Source organism: Pelophylax lessonae (genome assembly GCF_965119305.1).
Source record: "Pelophylax lessonae genome assembly, chromosome: 3".
Lineage (NCBI taxonomy): Eukaryota > Metazoa > Chordata > Amphibia > Anura > Ranidae > Pelophylax > Pelophylax lessonae.
In genome coordinates, this window is record NC_138770.1 from 38,800,947 (window position 1) to 38,822,287 (window position 21,341).

General features: G+C 46.2%; 3 protein-coding genes across 3 annotated transcripts in view; 1 reads left to right on the top strand and 2 right to left on the bottom strand.

The window, feature by feature from the left end:
* LOC309550737 (uncharacterized protein) overlaps positions 1–21,341 on the bottom strand; it is a 578,111-nt gene that overhangs the window by 371,856 nt on the left and 184,914 nt on the right. The window lies entirely within an intron of this gene.
* Positions 1–21,341, top strand: part of LOC309550685 (uncharacterized protein) — a 903,485-nt gene that overhangs the window by 244,965 nt on the left and 637,179 nt on the right. The window lies entirely within an intron of this gene.
* Positions 1–21,341, bottom strand: part of LOC309550757 (uncharacterized protein) — a 245,401-nt gene that overhangs the window by 39,606 nt on the left and 184,454 nt on the right. The gene's annotated exons all lie outside the window — the stretch shown is intronic.

A 21,341-nucleotide genomic window follows, 5' to 3' on the forward strand; every position in this document is an offset into this window, starting at 1 on the left:
CTTAGTAATACGATCACTGCATCAAACAGGCTCAACGCGTTTCATTAAACAAATTTGCCACTTCTTCAGGAGCAGGTGTGAGATGCATATACTATTTTTTGGGTAAACCAAGAATTGATGGCAGCAGCTAAGTGCTAATTCTCTTTTAGTAACTGCACTTAGGGAGCGCCCTTTCAAGAATGTTAAGGTTAGATTTACCCAGGAGGTCTGGTGGTAGAATTATTGCTTTTGCTCTGAAGTTTGCTCTCACATGTGTCGCGTGATCGGTGTTTTCATAGGACGTGGGACCAGCTCATGCATTTGCCTTTGCGTGCGAACACAAGGGGGACAGGGGCGTGTTATTTATTTATTTATTTTTTATTTATTTTTGTTTTTACGCTGTGCCTTTTTCGTTTTTATCAGTGCCTGTTCACATACGAGCGACGCTACTTCGCACCGCGACCTCCGAGACCTCCGAGGTCGCGGTGCGAGCAGCGCGCCGCGACCTCGGAGCGGCCGCCACGGACTTCATAACATTGAAGTCTATGGCGGTCGCCTCCGGGTCGCCCCAAAGAAGCTCCGGACCCTTTTTCTAGGTCGGAGCGACTTGTGTCGCGCCTACTAGAACGGGTCCGCAGCTTCCCTATGGAAGGCGACCTGCGGCGACCTGTGAGGCGACCAGGTCGCCTCACAGGTCGCCCTAGTGTGAATCGGCACTAAATCACTTTTATTGTACTCACAAAGAATATAAACATCTCTTGTTATAAAAAAAAACGTGACGTGAAAAAAAATTGCGCTATCTGTTGACAAAAAAACGAATTTCCATCCATCTCTGCCTCGTAATAAATCAATTCAAGAAGGACAACCACAGGCCCGTCCCTCCACATATGGTGGTCTTGCCCCCAAGATTAAACCGTTTTGGGAGGAGCTCGCCCCATGTATTAAACAAATGACTCCTAGTCTTATAGAATGCTCACCTATGCATTTTCATTTTCATGGGGGTCCCCTCCTCCATCAAACTCTGCAAAAAAAGCGTTACTTCTCCTTTAGTGAATGCGGCCAAATCATTAATACCTAGATTTGGGAAACAATCCAAGTGCCCTACCCTGTTAGATTGGAAACGGGAGGTGGATGTAACTATGGTGGCTGAACGATGGGTTCGTTTGGTCAAAGACCAACAAGACAAGTTTAACCACTTGGCGACCGCCATCAGTACATATACAACGGCAGGTTGGCTCTGTCCTGTGAAACGACATACCTATACGTCACTTCGCGGGACCGCGAGTGGGGGGTGGCACTGCGCCCATTCGCCACAGGGTTAGCTGACCTGCGGGTCCGGTGGCCTCGATTGCCACAGGGCACCCGTGATCGCTCCCCGTGGAGACAGATTGGCTTTCTGCCATTGTAAACACAGTAGACCACTGTTCTGTCAGCAATGTACACAGGGCTCCTCCTATTTAAGAATACAGGTCTCTGTGTTCATTCCATAAGCCCATCCCCCGCCGCACAGTTAGAAAGCACCCCCTAGGGACACATTTAACCCTTTGATTGCCCCTGGTGTTAACCCCTTCCCTGCCAATGTCATTATTACAGTGACAGTGCATATTTTTAGCACTGATTACTGTAGTAATGTCACTGGTCCCCCCCCCCCCCCGACAAGTGAAAAAATGTTAGTTAGGGGTCAGATCTGTCTGCCGCAATGTTGCAGTCCAGCTAAAAAATTGCAGATCGCGGCCATTACTAGTAAAAAGAAAAATAGTAAAAATTACATAAATCTTTCCCCTAGTTTGTAGATGGGATAACTTTTGCGCAAACCAATCAAAATACGCTTATTGCGATTTTTTTTTTTTACCAAAAATATGTAGCAGAATACAAATTGGCCTAAAATGATGAAAAAAATAGATTTTTAATTTTTTTTGGGAACGTTATATAGCAGAATGTGAAAAATATATATTTTTTTGTGTTTTTTTTTTTTTTTTTACAGAATTGTCGCTCTTATTTTGTTTTAAGCGCAAAAAATAAAAATTGCAGATTTGATCAAATACCACCAAAAAAAAAGCTCTATTTATGGGGAAAAAAGGACATTAGTTTATTTGGGTACAGCGTCGCACGACTGTGCAATTTTCTGTTAAAGTATCACAGTGCCGAATCACAAAAAATGGCCATTAAGGGGGCAAATCCTTTCCGGTCTAGAAGTGGTTAAAATAGGTCAATTGCACTTACAAAACATTGGTTAGAAAAAACAAGCAGTGGAGAGAGGGATCTGACTGTGACTGGTACGGAAGGTAGTGATGTCACAGCTCCTGTCTCCTCCGGACGCGTTTCCCCGTAGAAGGCATAGTCATGGAATGGAGAATGGAGCTGAGACGTCTGTCGCTGGTTTTAAAGCGGCCGAGACACCGGAAGACTAATGTAAACCATGGTAACCAGGGGTCCCAGCACAAAAGGCTGGAAGGATTGTGAATCCATATACAAAAACGGAGACAGGGTGAGTACGAAAGATGAGTGCCAGGCTTTAGAGCAGTTTCTCAACCTAGAGTTCCTCCTGAGGTTGCTAGGGGTTCCTCGAGAAATGGGCAATTTCTGCCTCTCAGATAAGTTCCCATTGTTCCTTTTAGCTATCTGTAAGGGGGTAATTCTTCCCATTGATGACAAGAGTAAGGAGCATTCTTCCCACTGACTGTCACACTAATGTGTCATGAGTTGTAGATTTTTAATTTTTAGCAGGGATTCCCCGAGACCAGAAATTTATTTCAAGGGTTCCTCTGTGTTGAAAAGGTTGAGAAAGGATCATCTAGCTTATCTTATCTTGCCTTACAATAGAACTTCTATCTTACTAATCTAGATCAGGGTTTCTCAACCAGGGTTCCTCCTGAGGTTGCTAGGGGTTCCTTGAGCAATGGGAATTTTCTGCCTCTCAGATAAGTTCCCAACGACACCATTGTTCCTTTTAGCTATCTGTAAGCGGGTAATTCTTCCCATTGATGACAAGAGTAAGGAGCATTCTTCCCACCGACTGTCACACTAATGTGTCATGAGTTGTAGATTTTTAATTTTTAGCAGGGGTTCCCCGAGACCAGAAATTTATTTCAAGGGTTCCTCTGTGTTGAAAAGGTTGAGAAAGGCTGTTCTAGAGTGTGAGCCCAGCTTAGTGATTCCATGAACCCTTTCAGCTGTTTTTGCATTATTTTTGCACACGTTAAAATTGACACGTTGGGCCTAAAGTGGAACTGCACTGCATCTGAGCACCACAAACCAAAAATGCGATTTAATTCATTTGTATAATTCAAAAGAAATCTTCCCCATCCATCCGTGTCTCCATGCTTTATTTTGCAGAGGAAATCATTTTGAAAAACACACCCCTACCCCTAGCATTTCTGGTCATGGCCATCTTGAATAAGGGCAGATGCAAGGCCGGCCATGGGCCCCGCTGGGTCCATTGGACCCAGGCAGCACTTGGAGAGGGGCAGCAAATTGACTCCCAAGATTTTTTTTCCAGCAGTTTTGTGTGTCATCAGTTTATGGGGCGTTATGGGTGGCATTTCCCATAACGCGGAGGCGGAGCGTCTCCTCCAGGGAATGTCCCTTGCGTCATCGTGGTGTGTGCAATGACGTCAGACATCAGCGCCCTCCATCTCAAGCAGGGGAGGCTGAATCTTCTAGGGCGGTGGGTGTGGCAGACACAGGAGTGACAGGGGGACTGAGGACAGACAGTGGGTGTTTGGTGGACCAGTCTGGTGGTGAGTTATGAAAGAAGATAACAGTATATACAGTAATATTTTCTAAATTATATAAAAATAATGGATGTGGGTGCCTTTTTTTGGGTGTGATTTTTTTTTTTTTGGGGGGGGGGGGGCAGCTTTCATTCTTGGTCCCAGGCAGCACAATGTCATGGGCCAGCCCTGGGCAGATGATTAATTTATCAGTTACTTCCTGGAATCCATCTGCCCTTGGGTCAGGCATAGGCTGGGCTTCGAATCCTCCATTCTCTCCTGAACACTCCTGGGATGTATGACATCTTTTGCCTAGGCATGGAAACCAGGAAGAAATGTAATAAAAAAAGTTTAAAGCAAGTAAATATGATCTACTTCAGAAAAAAACAAGAAGCAGTTCCCCCAGGGGGTTTTTAGAAGCAAAAAAACCCTCTAACCCTAACCCTTAACCCCTAACCCTAAATCTAACTAACCCTTTAATCCTTAACCTCTAACCCTAAGTCTAACTAGCCTCTAACCCCTAACCCTGAGCCTAAACCCTAACCTTCTAACTCTAACCCCTAACCCTCTAATCCTAACCCTAACCCTTCTCCCTTCCTAATGTGTTTTTCTATTTTTAGTTAATATGATCTATTTTCCTATCTATTTACAAATGCTAGCAACATGAGGATTAAAAATAGTTCATGTTGATTGAGAGAGTGAAGATCCAAGATTAGATAAAACCCCCAAACATGTATATTCTGAAAGCAGAGGTCCAGGGGAATAACTTGTTGCGGTGATCCTTGCATACAAATCTCACCTGCATATCTGGGTTTATTTTCTACTTTCCCCATTTTCTATGGTCTGATCTTTTCTACAATACTTTGTTATAATAATGTAACACTTTGTGTATTGTATTGTACACAAATGTATACAGACTCCGCCTCCACATTCCAGGCAAGTCATTTTCCTGACCAATTGGATTTCTTCCTTTATCATTTCCTTATATTTTCTTTACTGCAATCTTGTTAAAATATTGTTACAATTAAGAACAATTATTGAACAAAAAAAAAAAAAAATTGTGTGTGCCGGTGCAATGACGACAAACTTCGGCATCACAAAATTGCATATAGGTGACGCTTTATAAAAGCCTGTAGGGGTCATCAATTTAGAGTTAACTGTACAAAATAGCCGAGAGTGCAGTGGTAAGGCGTATATCATTTACAGCCCAGTGCAGTGGCGGCTGGTGCTCAAAATTTTGCGCAAACAGAAAAATGAGTGACCAGCATGCCCCCAATCAATGCAGAGCACCACAGCGTGCCCCCAATCAATGCAGAGCGCCACAGCATGCCCCCAATCAATGCAGAGTGCCACAGCATGCCCCCAACCAATGCAGAGCGCCACAGCGTGCCCCCAACCAATGCAGAGCGCCACAGCGTGCCCCCAATCAATGCAGAGCGCCACAGCGTGCCCCCAATCAATGCAGAGTGCCACAGCATGCCCTCAATCAATGCAGAGTGCCACAGCATGCCACCCAATCAATGCAGAATGCCACAGCGTGCCCCCAATCAATGCAGAATGCCACAGCGTGCCCCCAATCAATGCAGAGTGCCACAGCGTGCCCCCAATCAATGCAGAGTGCCACAGCATGCCCTCAATCAATGCAGAATGCCACAGCATGCCCCCACCAATGCAGAGTGCCACAGCATGCCCCCACCAATGCAGAATGCCACAGCGTGCCCCCAATCAATGCAGAATGCCACAGCGTGCCCCCCAATCAATGCAGAGTGCAACAGCGTGCTCCCCAATCAATGCAGAGTGCCACAGTGTGCCCCCAATCAATGCAGAGTGCCACAGCATGCCCCCCAATCAATGCAGAGTGCCACAGCATGCCCCCATCAATGCAGAGACCAGCGTGCGCGCCCCTTTCAATGCAGTGTGGGCTCCCCCCCCCCCCGAGACTAATGCACTTACCTGGCGGCGGCTTCTCTTCAGTCCCGGCGGCGGCTTCTCCTCACTCTGTCCCCCGGCGCGTCTCCTGCAGTCCTCCCGCTCCAGCCTCCTCCTCGGCCAATGGCATGGGGTTTGCCTTGCAGCCAATCAGGAAGCGCGTATCGAACGCACTTCCTGATTGGCCAGGAGGAGGATCGGTGTGGCAATAGCGAATTTTCATTCGCTATTGTCTCACAATGGGTGGGCTCGGGACGCACTGCTCTGCGCCCGAGCCCACCCTTTGCATCACCCTATTAGAGCCTCTGGCTCTAATCAGGTGATGTAAAAAAAAAAAAACCCCCATTAACCACTTTACCACCGGAGGATTTTGCTGTCTTACGTCCAGGCCACTTTTTGCGATTCCGCACTGTGCGAATTTACCTGACAATTGCGCAGTCATGCAACGCTGTACCCAAACGAAATTTACGTCCTTCTTTTCCCCACAAACAGAGCTTTCTTTTGGTGGTATTTGATCACCTGTGCGATTTTTACTTTTTGCGCTATAAACAAAAAAAGAGCGTAAATTTTGAAAAAATAACAATATTTTTCACATTTTTTATATGAAATTCCCCCCAAAAAAATGTAAAAATCAAAATTTTTTAAATTTTTAGCCAATTTGTTTTCTGCTACCTATGTTTGGTAAAAAAAATCACAATAAGCGTATTTTGATTGGTTTGTGCAAAAGTTATTACGTTTACTAACTAAGGGAAAGATTTCTGTCATTTTTGGTGTTTTTTTTTTTAATGGCTGCGATCTGCGATTTTTTTTTGCGGGACTGCGACATTGGGGCGGACAGATCGGACCCTTGACTGACATTTTTGACACTTTTGGGGGTACCAGTGACATTACTACAGTAATCAGTGCTATACATATGCACTGTTACTGTAAAAATGACACTGGCAGGGAAGGGGTTAATTTTATTGGAGAGGGAGGGGTTAATGTATGCCTGGTGCTTACTATCGTGTGTGAGGGGAGGTGACTGAGTGACACAGGGACAGATTGCAGGTTCAGCTATGCTGAACTCTGCAATTTGACCCGCTCTGTCACTTAGGAGATTCGCCCACAAGCGGGCGGATCTCCACACTAGATCTGCGACGATCGGGGAAGAGCGGAGGTGATCACCGCCGCTCCTCCCCTGGCCCGACTCCCGCTGTGACTGAATACAGCGGGAGCGAGCCTCTGGCGGCACGCGTGTGCCGCCCACAAGGGGAGGAGTCCAGCAACGTAGGTCTACGTCGCTGGACGGGAACGAGCCACTTTGCCGCAGTACAGTCAAAGTGACTGGTCGGCAAGTGGTTAAGCTCCATGCGTCCGGCGCCCTGCATGCAGATTAGGGGGCCGGAAGCATGGATGGGGGTGCCTGTGCCCCCAACACACCGGCCGCCACTGGCCCAGTGTATAGAGTGCAGTGGTCAGGACTCAGGAGTATATCATATACAGCTCAGGGTACACAGTGCAGTTATCAGGAGTATATCATATACAGCCCAGGGTACACAATGCAATGGTCAGGAATATATCATATATATATCTCAGGGTACAGAGTTCAGTGGTCAGGAGAATATCATATACTGCCCAGCATACAGAGTGCAGTAAGCTCTCGCTTAACTGGAACAAGTCTGTTTTTACAAATGTTTGATCACATATGTTCTAGCGCCTATTAATTTAACGGGCTTAATGTCTAGTACTTTAATAATTCAGATTCAGAATACTTTAATAATCCCGATTCAGAATACTTTAATAATCCTGATTCAGAATACTTTAATAATCCTAAAGGGAAATTAGTGAGCGTAAGCAAATAAATTATAGCAAAGCAAATAACCAATCCAACAATCTAACTATGAAAAATGGAGGGAAGCTCACATAAACAGGGCATGACAACGGGAGCAGAGATGGGATACTAGAATGCATGATACCAGATACAGGACACAAGATAAAGGATCCAACATGGATGTGGCTCACAGGCAGAACACTGATGAACGTTAAGGGAGGGATCAAATACCTTCCCAGCATCCAGCATCAGGGGGAACCAAATTACTGAGATCTGCTGGCTGCGTGTAGAAACCTGCTTTTGGCCGCTGGAGCTGCGTCTTTTAACTCTGGGAACCACAGTGCCACCAGCAGGTGATCCACTTCCTGACAGTTACCCCCCCCCCCCAATTAAGGAGAGGCCTCTGGACACTCCACTTGGCCTTGAACATAAAAGTTCATGTGAGTGATCCTTGAACTGAATAAGTCCAAAAAAAGGAGAAGATCTCCCATCATATGTGGCTAAATCCTTTCCTAATATTACTAGTCCTTCAACTCCCAGGATATCCCACCGAGGTCTGGGGCCGGAAACTGGCTGGGTGCCCCACAGATCAGATCTTTTATTAAGCACAACAGTTGGAATTTGCAGTTCCACAGGACAGCAAATATTGTAATTCTTGGATCATATTGGCCTTCTGATGGCTTAGCACCAGAGTCTCTAACCCATACAGGTACCCTTACTCCAGGGTGTCCCATTGCAATTGGAAATTTCACATCTTAGTTGCTAGTCTGGTTTCTAGAAACTGCTTTGCATTTTAACAGTCACCCAGGTCTTTCCAAGGCAATGGTTACCCATTCCAGGTTCCCCAACACAGTCTTTCTCAACTGGGATTTCCCTGCACCCTGGGATGCTACCTGAGGTCCTCAGGGATATCACAGCATCCTGGTTGAGAAAAGCTGTCAGAACCAACTGAACTCCCGCTCCATCAAACTGTACCTCGGCACAGCAAGTGCTTGGTCGGAAAAATTAAAGCAGTAGAAGTGGGAGGCAGGTTTCTGAGTCCTGAGCTCTCCTTGTCCCCCTACAGGGCAGTCCTGGGCAGTGCAGTACCAGATGCATATGCAGGTAGCTTTAATGCAGTTTTTAAAAAGGCTGTGTGTATGTATGTTTGTGCATGCATGTACAGTATGTATGTATATTATATGTGTGTGTGTGAATATATGTGTGTACGTGTGCCTTAGGGCTTATTCATAATAGCTGCACGTACTGCCACTCCTTTGAATATCAAACCATGTTCAAATCACTTTTCAGAGGCATTTGACAGGCAATGAAGAGGTGATATGTTGGCTCCTCACCGCCTATTTTAACCCCTAAATGCAGCACCACCATTCCACAGCCACATGCGGTGTACACGGTTGTGGGGGGGCAGGACGGCCTATTCACCTGGGGATATTCTTGCATGTGTACGTCTTTGGCTGTTGCCACTACAGCTATAGCAGGAGTAGGCTGGGCAGCAGGCACCAGACCAGAAGACAGAAGATTGGTAGAGCAATATGGTCAGGAGGGGCTGACTGGCAACATTCGGCCCAGGGGGCAAGTACAAGCCAGAGGCCCATGGTGCCTCTTCCCACTCTCCCTCTTCCTGGCCTCCTCCTGACCCCCATTCCAGGCTGAAGCTCCGCTCCAGGTACTCTATACTAACTGGCCAAATCCAGGTTCTTGACCTGGCCACCAGGGAGGGGGGGGTTGTGTGGACCTGGGACAGCTCAGTCGGGGCTGGACAGGGAAGGAGAGTCTAAAGTGGGGCATGGAACCGGCCTTAGCTCAGACACAGTTTACACCATCCATGTTAGGGGGGAGGCCAGCGCTCTGTCCTTGTCTTCTTCCCGCACTCATTAGGTGAACGGCAGGGACTTTTTACTTCTCTTCACCAGGAATCCTTTAGGCATGTTTGTGTCAGAAGCAGTGCAGCCATTTTACGGGGCATCAGAGAGGCTCGGGGGGCAATTGCCCCCCTGGCCCAGTCCTGAGGCTGGGGGACTGGGATATGGACTTGGTGCATAGAGGCTTTAAAGGCTAAGTTCACTTTTTTCTAAATGTCTAAATGGGATTCTAAATGACATCATCACTTGAGTTGATACTTACAATTCTGGATGGATGATTCTGATTAGCCGTGTTCTCTTCTGGCATATTCCTAAAATGTTTATCGTGTTCCCTGACCTTGAGCATTAAGACCCCATATGAGACATTTCCTCACAACCATTGTACTGTTGTACCATTTGGTTTGATATTGTTTAACTTCGATGGACAAATACCCATACACTTTTTTAAGACCATGTATAGGAATCAGTTAAGTTGGACCGTGTCCCCCTAATGAATATACTCTCAACTGTCTGTCTCAGATCATCGCTTTTTACCCATCTTATGCCCTTTTAGCTGTATTGCATTCAAATCCAAGTTTATGTCCCACATTCCCCTGGGAGGCCCTGTCCTCTATTCCATCTGGGTCATCACTGATTATACAACCCTCTCAAGTCAAACTCCTGAAGAAGCGCTATATCCGTGAAACATGTAGAGTATGAGAGGATCTTGTCTGGGGTTTTTTTCCCCCCCTTTCAGGGGAGACACCACAGCCGACACCCAATCTATAAGAGGAGGGTTCGCATGTTGTAATTTCCCAGTCTTGGATCCACCTCACAGTGGACCCTTTCTGCATATTTGTTATATAATTTGATACAATAATTTTTTTTGTGTGTTGCCCCTCTAGGGGATGTCTGTTATCTATGTATACATAATAAACTTTTTTATATTTATAATATCTTCTCATTGTAAGTTCATAGGGTACCATGAAAGTCCTCAGTGTCCCCAGTTCGCTAGTGTATTGTGTCCAATTTTAGGACAAAGGTACCCAGTTAATTACTAAATACTTTGTGTAGCACATACTATATATTTTTCTAAATGTCAGCTTCCCTATGTACCACGATTTCCTTAATGTACCTTTGTTACAGAAAAGAGCTTTCTTTATATTCTAGAGCAGGTCTTACCTCAGCTTCCATTTTTTTGTATAGAAAGCTCCTCCATTACTTCCTGGTATACGTCCTTTGAGACGGGAAAACTGTTAGAGTCAGGAAGTACTTTAGCAGCTGACCTCATTAAAACAAACTCTGCACCTTCCCTCCCCTTTTAGGACGTGAAAGATAGGTGTGACCACCAATTATATAGTTTTGGTAACTCTAAAGGAGATTGTCCTTTTGTCAATTTGTATACTGTAAGGCCATGCCCTACACACATAAAATGAACTAGTTGACGTTTTGGTGCGATTGTTAACGGCACACCAAACATTTATTTCAGGTACTTATATAGCGCTGTCAATTTACGCAGCGCTTAACATATACATTGTACATTCACATCAGTCCCTGCCCTCAAGGAGCTTACAATCTAAGGCCCCTAACTCACATACATACACAGTAGGGCCAATTTTTTTTTTTTTTATACAGGATCCAATTAACCTACCAGCGTGTCTTTGGAGTGTGGGAGGAAACCGGAGTACCCAGAGGAAACCCACGCAGGCACAGGGAGAACATGCAAACTCCAGGCAGGTAGTGTCGTGGCTGGGATTTGAACCAGTGACTCTCTTGCTGCTAGGTGAAAGTGCTAACCACTACACCACTGTGCCGCCCACCAAACATAGAAGCAAACCAGCATTTTGCCATCTGAAAATCGTGAGACATCATGAAAATAGTGGCCATGTTTAGGGCAGGCCATTAAAATCAATGGGCATGGATATCCATCACCAGCAGGGATGACCAGATTAGTGAGCAACACCTAAGGAAGCTGGAGTCAGAGTATGTATAAATAAGGTTTAATAAAGTACACAACACCCAACTAACGTCAACAGACCATAAACAAAGCAAAAGTGACATATAAATGTGACGGTGAAGCAAATAGCCAACCCAACACCTTAAATATAAAACACTACGTAGAAATTGAGGAGTGCTCAAATAAACATGGCAGGACCGGGACTGGGACTGAGAATAAAGGGAGCAGAGATGAGATAAAAGGATACAAGATACAGGATCAAGCAGGGAAAGGGCTCACAGGCAGAACACTGGGGCACTGATGAAAGTTAAGGGGAGAGATCATATACCTTCCCTGTTGCCAATATCAGGTGGAGCCTAATTACTGGGATCTGCTAGCTGCTGGTGGCCACCAGAAATGCATCCTTCAGCTCTGGGAACCACTGTGCCACCAGCAGGTTTTTTTTGTTTTTAAAGCCCGTGGTGTGTGAAACACACTCAAAAGACTTACACCCGGTGCATAAAAAAGTGCACACACGCAAACGTGAACACACAAAAAGTGCACAAGGCGTACACACATGGCCCTCCTCCGAAGAGGAAGGGGCCTGACCCTGATCTCCCGGGGCGCAAAGCTCCTGACAGGGACTGAGGTACTCACTTAGGTCCACCCAGCCGAAGCCGGGCAGACCCCATTCTTCAGGGGGACTGCCGAAACAGCCCACCCCGAGTACTAGGTAGGGCTCCCCCGAAGGGAGACCCCATGGGGGAGGGCGAACTAAGCCAAAAGGCCATATCCACCCCCTCCCAAGACTTACAGGGCAGGCCCGAGGACCTACGCCATCCAAGTCGTGCAGTGACACAACAACCAAAAAGGGACATACGTGAACACACAAACAAAGAAAAACAGAGTGGGGAAAAGGGAAGTGGAGAAGTGCTGGGTAGTGCCTAAGTGCTAGACCTCGGCAGGCCCCCCGGCCAGGAATAAAAAATTCCTCTGGTGTTGGCCAAAAGGCCCACCCCAAGAGGCAGGTGCAGAAAAAGTGTGATGGTGCAGTGACCAAGGTGCCACAAAAACTCAGGTGAGCTGCCCCTCACCAGTGAAATTGAGGCACCCCTGGGCTGCCACCCCAGGGGCACGTACACCACGGGCTTTTTCGGTCTCAGCCCCCGGCCAGACCCAGTGTAGCCCTATCCCATCAGGAGGCATCAGAATTTTAGACAGCTTAGGGAGAACCTGCCTTCAACTGGGGACAAGCCTTTTGCAAGGCCAGATTCAACCCAGGAGGAAAGGTTCCCCCACCACCATCCGCCATTCCTTACCAATCACATCCAGGAGCAGTACTAACCGGAAAATTGGCGAAACCGGCTTTCCCGCTCCCTTCAAACTGACAGGGGCGGACCTATTCAAATCAGAAGGCAACGGACCCATCCGGCTTTCTTTGACAGTGCCTACTTCCCGGTCCTCCAGTTACGCCCAGAGCGCCCCGGTTCATTTCAGCCCCTGCCGATACTAACCATCAGGGTCCATACCAACTGATAAGAACAGATACTACACTTGATCTTAGCCAAAAGGCCGAGAAGCGATACCAGCAGGTTTTTTTTTTTTTTTTTTTTTTTTTTTTAAGCCCGTGGTGTGTGAAACACACTCAAAAGACTTACACCCGGTGCATAAAAAAGTGCACACACGCAAACGTGAACACACAAAAAAGTGCACAAGGCGTACACACATGGCCCTCCTCCGAAGAGGAAAGGCCCTGACCCTGATCCCCCGGGGCGCGAAGCTCCTGACAGGGACTGAGGTACTCACTTAGGTCCACCCAGCCGAAGCCGGGCAGACCCCATTCTTCAGGGGGACTGCCGAAACAGCCCACCCCGAGTACTAGGTAGGGCTCCCCCGAAGGGAGACCCCATGGGAGAGGGCGAACTAAGCCAAAAGGCCATATCCACCCCCTCCCAAGACTTACAGGGCAGGCCCGAGGACCTACGCCATCCAAGTCGTGCAGTGACACAACAACCAAAAAGGGACATACGTGGACACACAAACAAAGAAAAAACAGAGTGGGGAAAAGGGAAGTGGAGAAGTGCTGGGTAGTGCCTAAGTGCTAGACCTCGGCAGGCCCCCCGGCCAGGAATAAAAAATTCCTCTGGTGTTGGCCAAAAGGCCCACCCCAAGAGGCAGGTGCAGAAAAAGTGTGATGGTGCAGTGACCAAGGTGCCACAAAAACTCAGGTGAGCTGCCCCTCACCAGTGAAATTGAGGCACCCCTGGGCTGCCACCCCAGGGGCACGTACACCACGGGCTTTTTCGGTCTCAGCCCCCGGCCAGACCCAGTGTAGCCCTATCCCATCAGGAGGCATCAGAATTTTAGACAGCTTAGGGAGAACCTGCCTTCAACTGGGGACAAGCCTTTTGCAAGGCCAGATTCAACCCAGGAGGAAAGGTTCCCCCACCACCATCCGCCATTCCTTACCAATCACATCCAGGAGCAGTACTAACCGGAAAACTGGCGAAACCGGCTTTCCCGCTCCCTTCAAACTGACAGGGGCGGACCCATTCAAATCAGAAGGCAACGGACCCATCCGGCTTTCTCTGACAGTGCCTACTTCCCGGTCCCCCAGTGACGTCTGGAGCGCCCCGGTTCATTTCAGCCCCTGCCGATACTAACCCTCAGGGTCCATACCAACTGATAAGAACAGATACTACACTTGATCTTAGCCAAAAGGCCGAGAAGCGATACCAGCAGGTGATCCAGATCCTAACAGCCTTGTGTACAGAGTGGAGTACTAGAACCATGTAAGATATATAGTCACTAGTAGGATTGTACATTTAGGGGCAACTCGGTGTGGATGAACATGTCAGCTTCTGACTGTCAATGGTTGCTAAGAAAGCAGTGGCTGCTTGCACCCGCAGTGTCCTTACCAACTACTGACATCACCAGCTCATTTACTTACATGGCTGGGAATCTCCAGGAAATTGACTGGGTTACATCATCGGGTAAGCTTGCTGCCTGGCCAATTTACATAAACAGCGGGGCGTGTGCTCTCTTACTTTCAGGAGAACTTACACACATGTTCTCCCAGAAGTACATGCCATGTACGCTCCCTAGGGTGTATAGTGGTGCAATCTGTGAGCTTGCTGCCCGGCCAATTTACATAAACAGCGGGGCATGTGCTCTATTTTCAGGGGATATTACCCACATGTTCTCCCAGAAGCACATGCCATGTGCGGTCCCTAGGGTACTTAGTGGTGCAATCTGTGAACCCCGGTGTCCATCAGACACTACCGGTCACCGAATACGTTACTCGGCCACTTTGAGCGACCATGTGATTACTGTGACCAATCACAGTTAACAGTACTAAACAATTGTGTCATTCACAAAGACTTGTTTATTACTGTTTGAGCTCTCTGATTGCTCAATCACAACGGCCCTGTACCTTGTGATAGCTGTGACCAATTACAACTTCAAAGTGTCTACTGATTGCTTATTACAGTGTCCCTGATCACCGCCACACCATTTACAGTGTCCCTGATCACCGCCACACCAGTTATTGTGGCCTTGTTCCCCACCACACCAGTTACAGTGTCCCTGATCACAAGTGATGGGAATAACGGCGTTACTAACGGCGTTACTTTTGTAAGTAACCAGTAATCAAATGAATTATTGTTTGCCCCTTAGTAACGCCATTACCGTTACTGACAATAAAATGCGCCATTACTATAATTGATTGGTGGGCATTCAGGGGGCGGCCACAATGAGAGGGAGTGTGGAACTGTGAGCTATCAAACTGATGTCGGGGTGGGCGGAGCAGATACTTGGGGATCTGCCCCTTTGTCCCGTTTACTAGTAGCAAGCCTCCTGGACGGCATTAGGTGTGCAGCCCTTCCTGCCCTCCCCTCCTCTCAGCGCCTGGTCCAACTACATGTGCAGCTCCACGCACTGCTACTTCCCAATTTCCTCGATTGAGCAGGAGGTGGGGGTGAGGGAGCTGCTGGCAGTGGTGCTGTGGGATTTGGCTGCCCTGGAGGGACACCCGAGACCAAAGAACAGAAGGATGAGCCATGAGCCATGACCCGTGAGGAGGCGGTAGGTGAGCTGTGCGAGGCAGTGCTGCGTCTGCTGGGGGGAAGGTGAGGCTGGTGCATGTGCTGTGTATTATATGTTACTGGTCAGTGTGAACACTGCTCCTCCACCTAACACACTGCTCCCCCCACTGACAAACTTCCCACCCTCTAACACTCCCCTCCCCCTGACACACTGCTCCTCCCTCTGACAAACTGCTTCCCCCTCTGACAAACTTCCCCCCCCCTCTTACACACTGCTCCACCCTCTGACAAACTCCCCCCCGACACACTGCTACCCCTCTGACACACTTCTCCCCCCCCCCCTCTGATGCACTCCCCCCCTCTGACACACTCCCCCCAACACACTGATCCCCCCCTCTGACACACTGATCACCCCCCTCTGACACACTGCTCCTCCCCTCTGACACACTGATCCCCCCCGACACACTGCTCCCCCTCCTCTGACACACTGATCCCCCCCTCCGACACACTGCTCCCCCCGACACACTGCTCCCCCCCTGACACACTGCTCCCCCCCCTGACACACTGCTCCCCCCTCTTACACACTGCTCCCCTCATGTAACCAAGCCATTACCGGCTTGAACAAGCATCTGATCAAACCGATACTGGTTTGATTGGAGGCCAGAGGAGAGACATGGGGTCTAATAGAGCCCAGATCTCTCCATAAAGAGGACCTGTCATGGCCCATGCTATCGCAAGGGATGTTGTTCATCCCTTCTGATAGCAATAAAAGAGATAAAAAAGAAATGTAAAGATACAGGGTAAAAAAAAAAAAAGTTAAATAAAATAAAATGTAAAACTTTTTTTTTTTTTATAGCTTCTCTTCCCCCGTGCTCATGCGCAATTGCCAGAGGCAGAGTAGTGCAACATTAAAATAGTGATTAGTGTACAATGTTTAAAATATTTTTAAAGTAACGCAATAGTTTCCCTGGTAATTAGTTACTTTTTTACTGATGTGAGAAGTAACTATAACTAATTACTTTTTTAAGTCACATGCCCAACATTGCTGATCACCACCACACTAGTCACAGTGTCCCTGATCATTACCACACTGGTCATATTGTCCCAGATCACTGCCACAGCAGTTTTTTTTTTACACAAAAGTACAAACCCGATTCCAAAAAGCTGGGACACTACAAATTGTGAATAAAAAGAGAATGCAATGATGTGGAAGTTTCAAATTTCAGTATTTTATTCAGAATACAACATAGATGACATATCAAATGTTTAAACTGAGAAAATGTATAATTTTAAGGCTGCATTCACATGTCAGCGTATGATCGCGGGCAGAACCGCCGCGGTTCCGCCCGCGATTCTGCGATTTATTGCAAATCGCGGGACGCCTAGCGTTGCCCGTTGATTTGCAATAGCCCCCCAAACGCCGAGCGATGTTGCCGCGATTTACGCCTGCCGAATCGCGGCAACATCGCGCAAACAAAATCGCGGGACGCAATACGCTCCAAAGAAGCTCTTGTACTTTTTTGGAGCGTATTGCGGCGGTTCTGCCCGCGATCATACGCTGACATGTGAATGCAGCCTAAGGGAAAAATACGTTGATTTTACATTTCATGGTATCAACGCATTTCAAAAAAGTTGGGACAAGGCCATGTTTACCACTGTGTGGCATCCCCTCTTTTTTTTATAACAGTCTGCAAATGTCTGGGGACTGAGGAGACAATTTGCTCAAGTTTAGGAATAGGAATGTTGTCCCATTCTTGTCTAATACAGGCTTCTAGTTGTTCAACTGTCTTAGGTCTTCTTTGTCGCATCTTCCTCTTTATGATGCGCCAAATGTTTTCTATGGGTGAAAGATCTGGACTGCAGGCTGGCCATTTCAGTACCCGGATCCTTCTTCTACACAGCCATGATGTTGTAATTGATGCAGTATGTGGTCTGGCATTGTCATGTTGGAAAATGCAAGCTCTTCCCTGAAAGAGACAACGCCTGGATGGGAGCATATGTTGTTCTAGAACTTGGATATACCTTTCAGCATTGATGGTGCCTTTCCAGTTGTGTAAGTTGCCCATGCCACACTCACTCATGCAACCCCATACAATCAGAGATGCAGGCTTCTGAACTGAGCGCTGAGAACAACTTGGGTTGTCCTTGTAAGAGTTGTATAAAGTACTTGAAACCCATACTTGAGTAAAAGTACAAGTGCTCGATCAAAAAGTGACTTGAGTAGAAGTGGAAGTGCTCGATCAAAAAGTGACTTGAGTAGAAGTACTAAAGTATTCAACATTTTTTGTACTTAAGTATTGCAAGTAGTTTTTTTTTTAAATTTTGCTACTCAAGTACTGAAAGTAAAAGTACCAGTAGTTTTGAAAAAATAATTGCTACTCAAGTACTGAAAGTAAAAGTACAAGTACTAGGTTATGTAGTTATTAAAGAAAGAAGTCAAAAGTTTGAACATTATATTGTTTTTTATTATTTCAAATGCAGCTTTTATTTATACATACAGTAGCATTTATTTTCGTATGCGCTGATAATACACATGTTTTGAGCTTCATGAAACCTGCCATCTACTGTTCTGGCAGTGGTAATTTTTATAATTGTAACTATGCAGCACAAAAAAAAAATATCGGAGTAGAAGTATTGAAATCATTGAAAAAATGTAGTGAAGTAAAAGTGGAAGTAGGAGAAAAAAATTCTACTCCAGGAAAGTACAGATACCGCCTTTCGGTACTTAAGTACAGTAGTGAAGTAGTTCTACTTAGTTACTATACATCTCTGGTCCTTGTCCTCTTTAATCCGGATGACATGGCGTCTCAATTTTCCAAAAAGAACTTCAATTTTTGATTAGTCTGACCACAGAACAGTTTTCCACTTTGCCACAGTCCATTTTAAATGAGCCCCTTGGCCCAGAGGAAACGCCTGCGCTTCTGGATCATGTTTAGATATGGCTTCTTTTTTGGCCTATAGAGTTTTAGCCGGCAACGGCGAATGGCACAGTGGATTGTGTTCACCGACAATGTTTTCTGGAAGTATTCCTGAGCCCATGTTGTGATTTCCATTACAGTAGCATTCCTGTATGTGATGCAGGGCCGTCTATTGCCCCGTACACACGCATCGATAGTTGGCCGTGAATTTTCGGCCAACGTCCGATTTTTGGCTTGTTAGTATGATGCTTTCGACAACCGACTCCGACTTTTCGGCCGAATAAAATCTGGTGTGCAGGCTATAAAATTTTTGTTGGCCGTCACCACAACGGCCGATTTTCCGTCAGTCAGTACAGATTTCGGCAGACAAAAATCTGATGAGCAAGACTGGGCATGCTCAGAGATGAAAAAACACACGGAAAGTAAACCATCACATGACATCACTTCTGAAGGAGAAAATTCGTGTGCAGTCTAGAGCACATTTCAACCAACACAACACTGGACAAAAGTCGGCTGATCGGTCGGCCGATAATCGTTGCGTGTGTACGAGGCATAAGGGCCTGAAGATAACGGGCATCCAGTATGGTTTTATGGCCTTGACCCTTACACACAGAGATTGTTCCAGATTCTCTGAATCTTTGGATGATATTATGCACTGTAGATGATGATAACTTCAAACTCATTGCAATTTTTCTCTGAGAAACTCCTTTCTGATATTGCTCCACTATTTTTGGCCGCAGCATTGGGGGAATTGGTGATCCTCTGCCCATCTTGACTTCTGAGAGATACTGCCACTCCGAGAGGCTCTTTTTATACCCAATCATGCTGCCAATTGACCTAATAAGTTGCAAATTGGTCCTCCAGCTGTTCCTTATATGTATATTTAACTTTTCTGGCCTCTTATTGCTACCTGTCCCAACTTTTTGGAATTTGTAGCTCTCATGAAATCCAAAATGAGCCAATATTTGGCATGACATTTCAAAATGTCTCACTTTCAACATTTGATATGTTATCTATGTTATATTGTGAATACAATATAAGTTTATTAGAATTGTAAAGTAATCCATTCCTTTTTTACTCACAATTTGTACAGTGTCCCGACTTTTTTGGGGTTGGGTTTTATTAAATAATAAGATATTCCTCGCACACAGCATAGGTATACTTAGAATAACACCCCATAACACATTCTGTTACTTCTTACCAAGTATGGGGATACCACATGATTTTTTTTTTTTTTTTTTACAGTCTAACCACATGGGGGGCGAAAACTCTATTGCAAATAACAGCTCCCAAAATAAACTGCTGAATGTCTACAAACGGTAGGGAATTCTGGTTAATGTCAGTGACCAAATACCTTCATGACCATTTGTGGTACATGACATCCCCTGGGAATCCCACTGGCTTGTTTATAATGTGAAACAAGCCATCGGGTGGGCAGGAAGCTGTCATTTAGTGGTGGTAGTGACACTGCCACTAAATAAATGACTTTAGGCTCCAAAAAAAGGTCTCCATTGATGGCTACCTAGTAATTTGGCAAGTGAGTGCACCAACCAAATCTGACCATTTATTTTGCCCATTCGATAAAGTTTGAACAGTTTGGGCTTGGGGGAAACTCATGGTCAAAACAAACCCTAAGCTCATCCTCACTGAGAAACTGTTTATTTCTCAAAGAACTCATGAGGACCTTTGGAGGAACCCTGGCTGAGAAAGGCTGGACTAGGCAGTAATATAGTTCTAACGCCCTTGGTGGGAGTGGAGATGACCCCATCTGTAAGGATATACAGTTGTAGGGATGTGCTGCTCTCTTCTGTCTGTAAATACCTATGCTTTAAATATACACAGTTAATTATGTATGCACTGCCTTTCTCTGGGAGCTGGGTTTAAAACAACACCCCTGAGGAAGGAAGTGGATAGAGAGGTTTTTGGAGACTACATGTCTACACACAGGAGCCGCATATATTTCAACGAGGGCAAAAGCAGGTACTATTAGGTAATTATACCTATGGTCTAATGGTTTAAATGCAGCTGCCCATAGCTTCCTGAGTGTTTGTCTAAACCCTTCAAACAGATCTATCTTTGTCCTAATGTTATTATCTCACATGCACAGTGCCAGGTAGCTAGGTCTGCGCTATTGAATGTATAGTGGTCAACTTGCTGTATGTTGGTAGGTGAACCTGTTTATTGCAATAGAGTTTATATGCAGCCCCTGTTAGTCTAGTTAACACTGTCTCTTCTGGTCTGGGATTCTATAGCTAGTTTTAGCTGAGGCCTCAATAACCAGCATCGGCTAGAACCAGGTTAGGCATCTGACGGCCATTTCTGGTAGTTAGAGGTCTGGTAGTATGACAGACTAGATGGTACTAGGGACTAAGTAAAGAGTAGATAGGCTGACTTTGAGTTCCAGTCCCTCACCACGGTTTCCACAGCTGGAGGGCCTCCTCATCACCTTAGATCTTGTCTTCAGACGAATGATGCATCGTGATCATCCTCAGGGGCCCTTCCAACTGGACTTTGCTTCAACATTCATCTGGAGGTATCTATATTAATAACTAGGTATACCTGGATATATGTGAACAATTCTCCACCAGGACTCCTATCGGGCCCTTTGCTGATAAAACTTGTTTTCAATTTGGATATACTGTTATTAATCTCTTCTTATATAAAGCTTTAATTATTTTTATACTAGTGCATCTGTATACTTATGGATGATGATATATGCTGGTTGCAAAAGTTCCTCTGCTCCCAAATACTTCAATTAGATTTTGATTAGATTAGATTGTTCACAGAGGTCCTGTCCTGGGCAGAGGCACTGCCAACTTCATTATCAATCCCACTCTTCCACTTAGCAAAGGTTCTGGTTCTCCTATTTATTACAGGTTTTGCGCAATATCCTGTTAGGGCAGGGACATTTCTCATAACCCCCCCAAAAAGAGGCCTACACAGTGCATACAAACACAGCACAAGGCCGTGTTCGCAGTACGAGACGTCGTTTTTCAGGCCTGCAGTTCCTCTGAGGTCCACGAGGTGATGAACTCTACCCAGACAGGAAGTCTCTATGGAATACAGGAAGTGATATCAAGTACAGACAGGAAGTGATGTCAGGTACAGACAGGAAGTTCCGGGTGAGAGGTGAGTTGGGAGGAAGTAGAGAGGAGACATTGCTGGAAGTGGC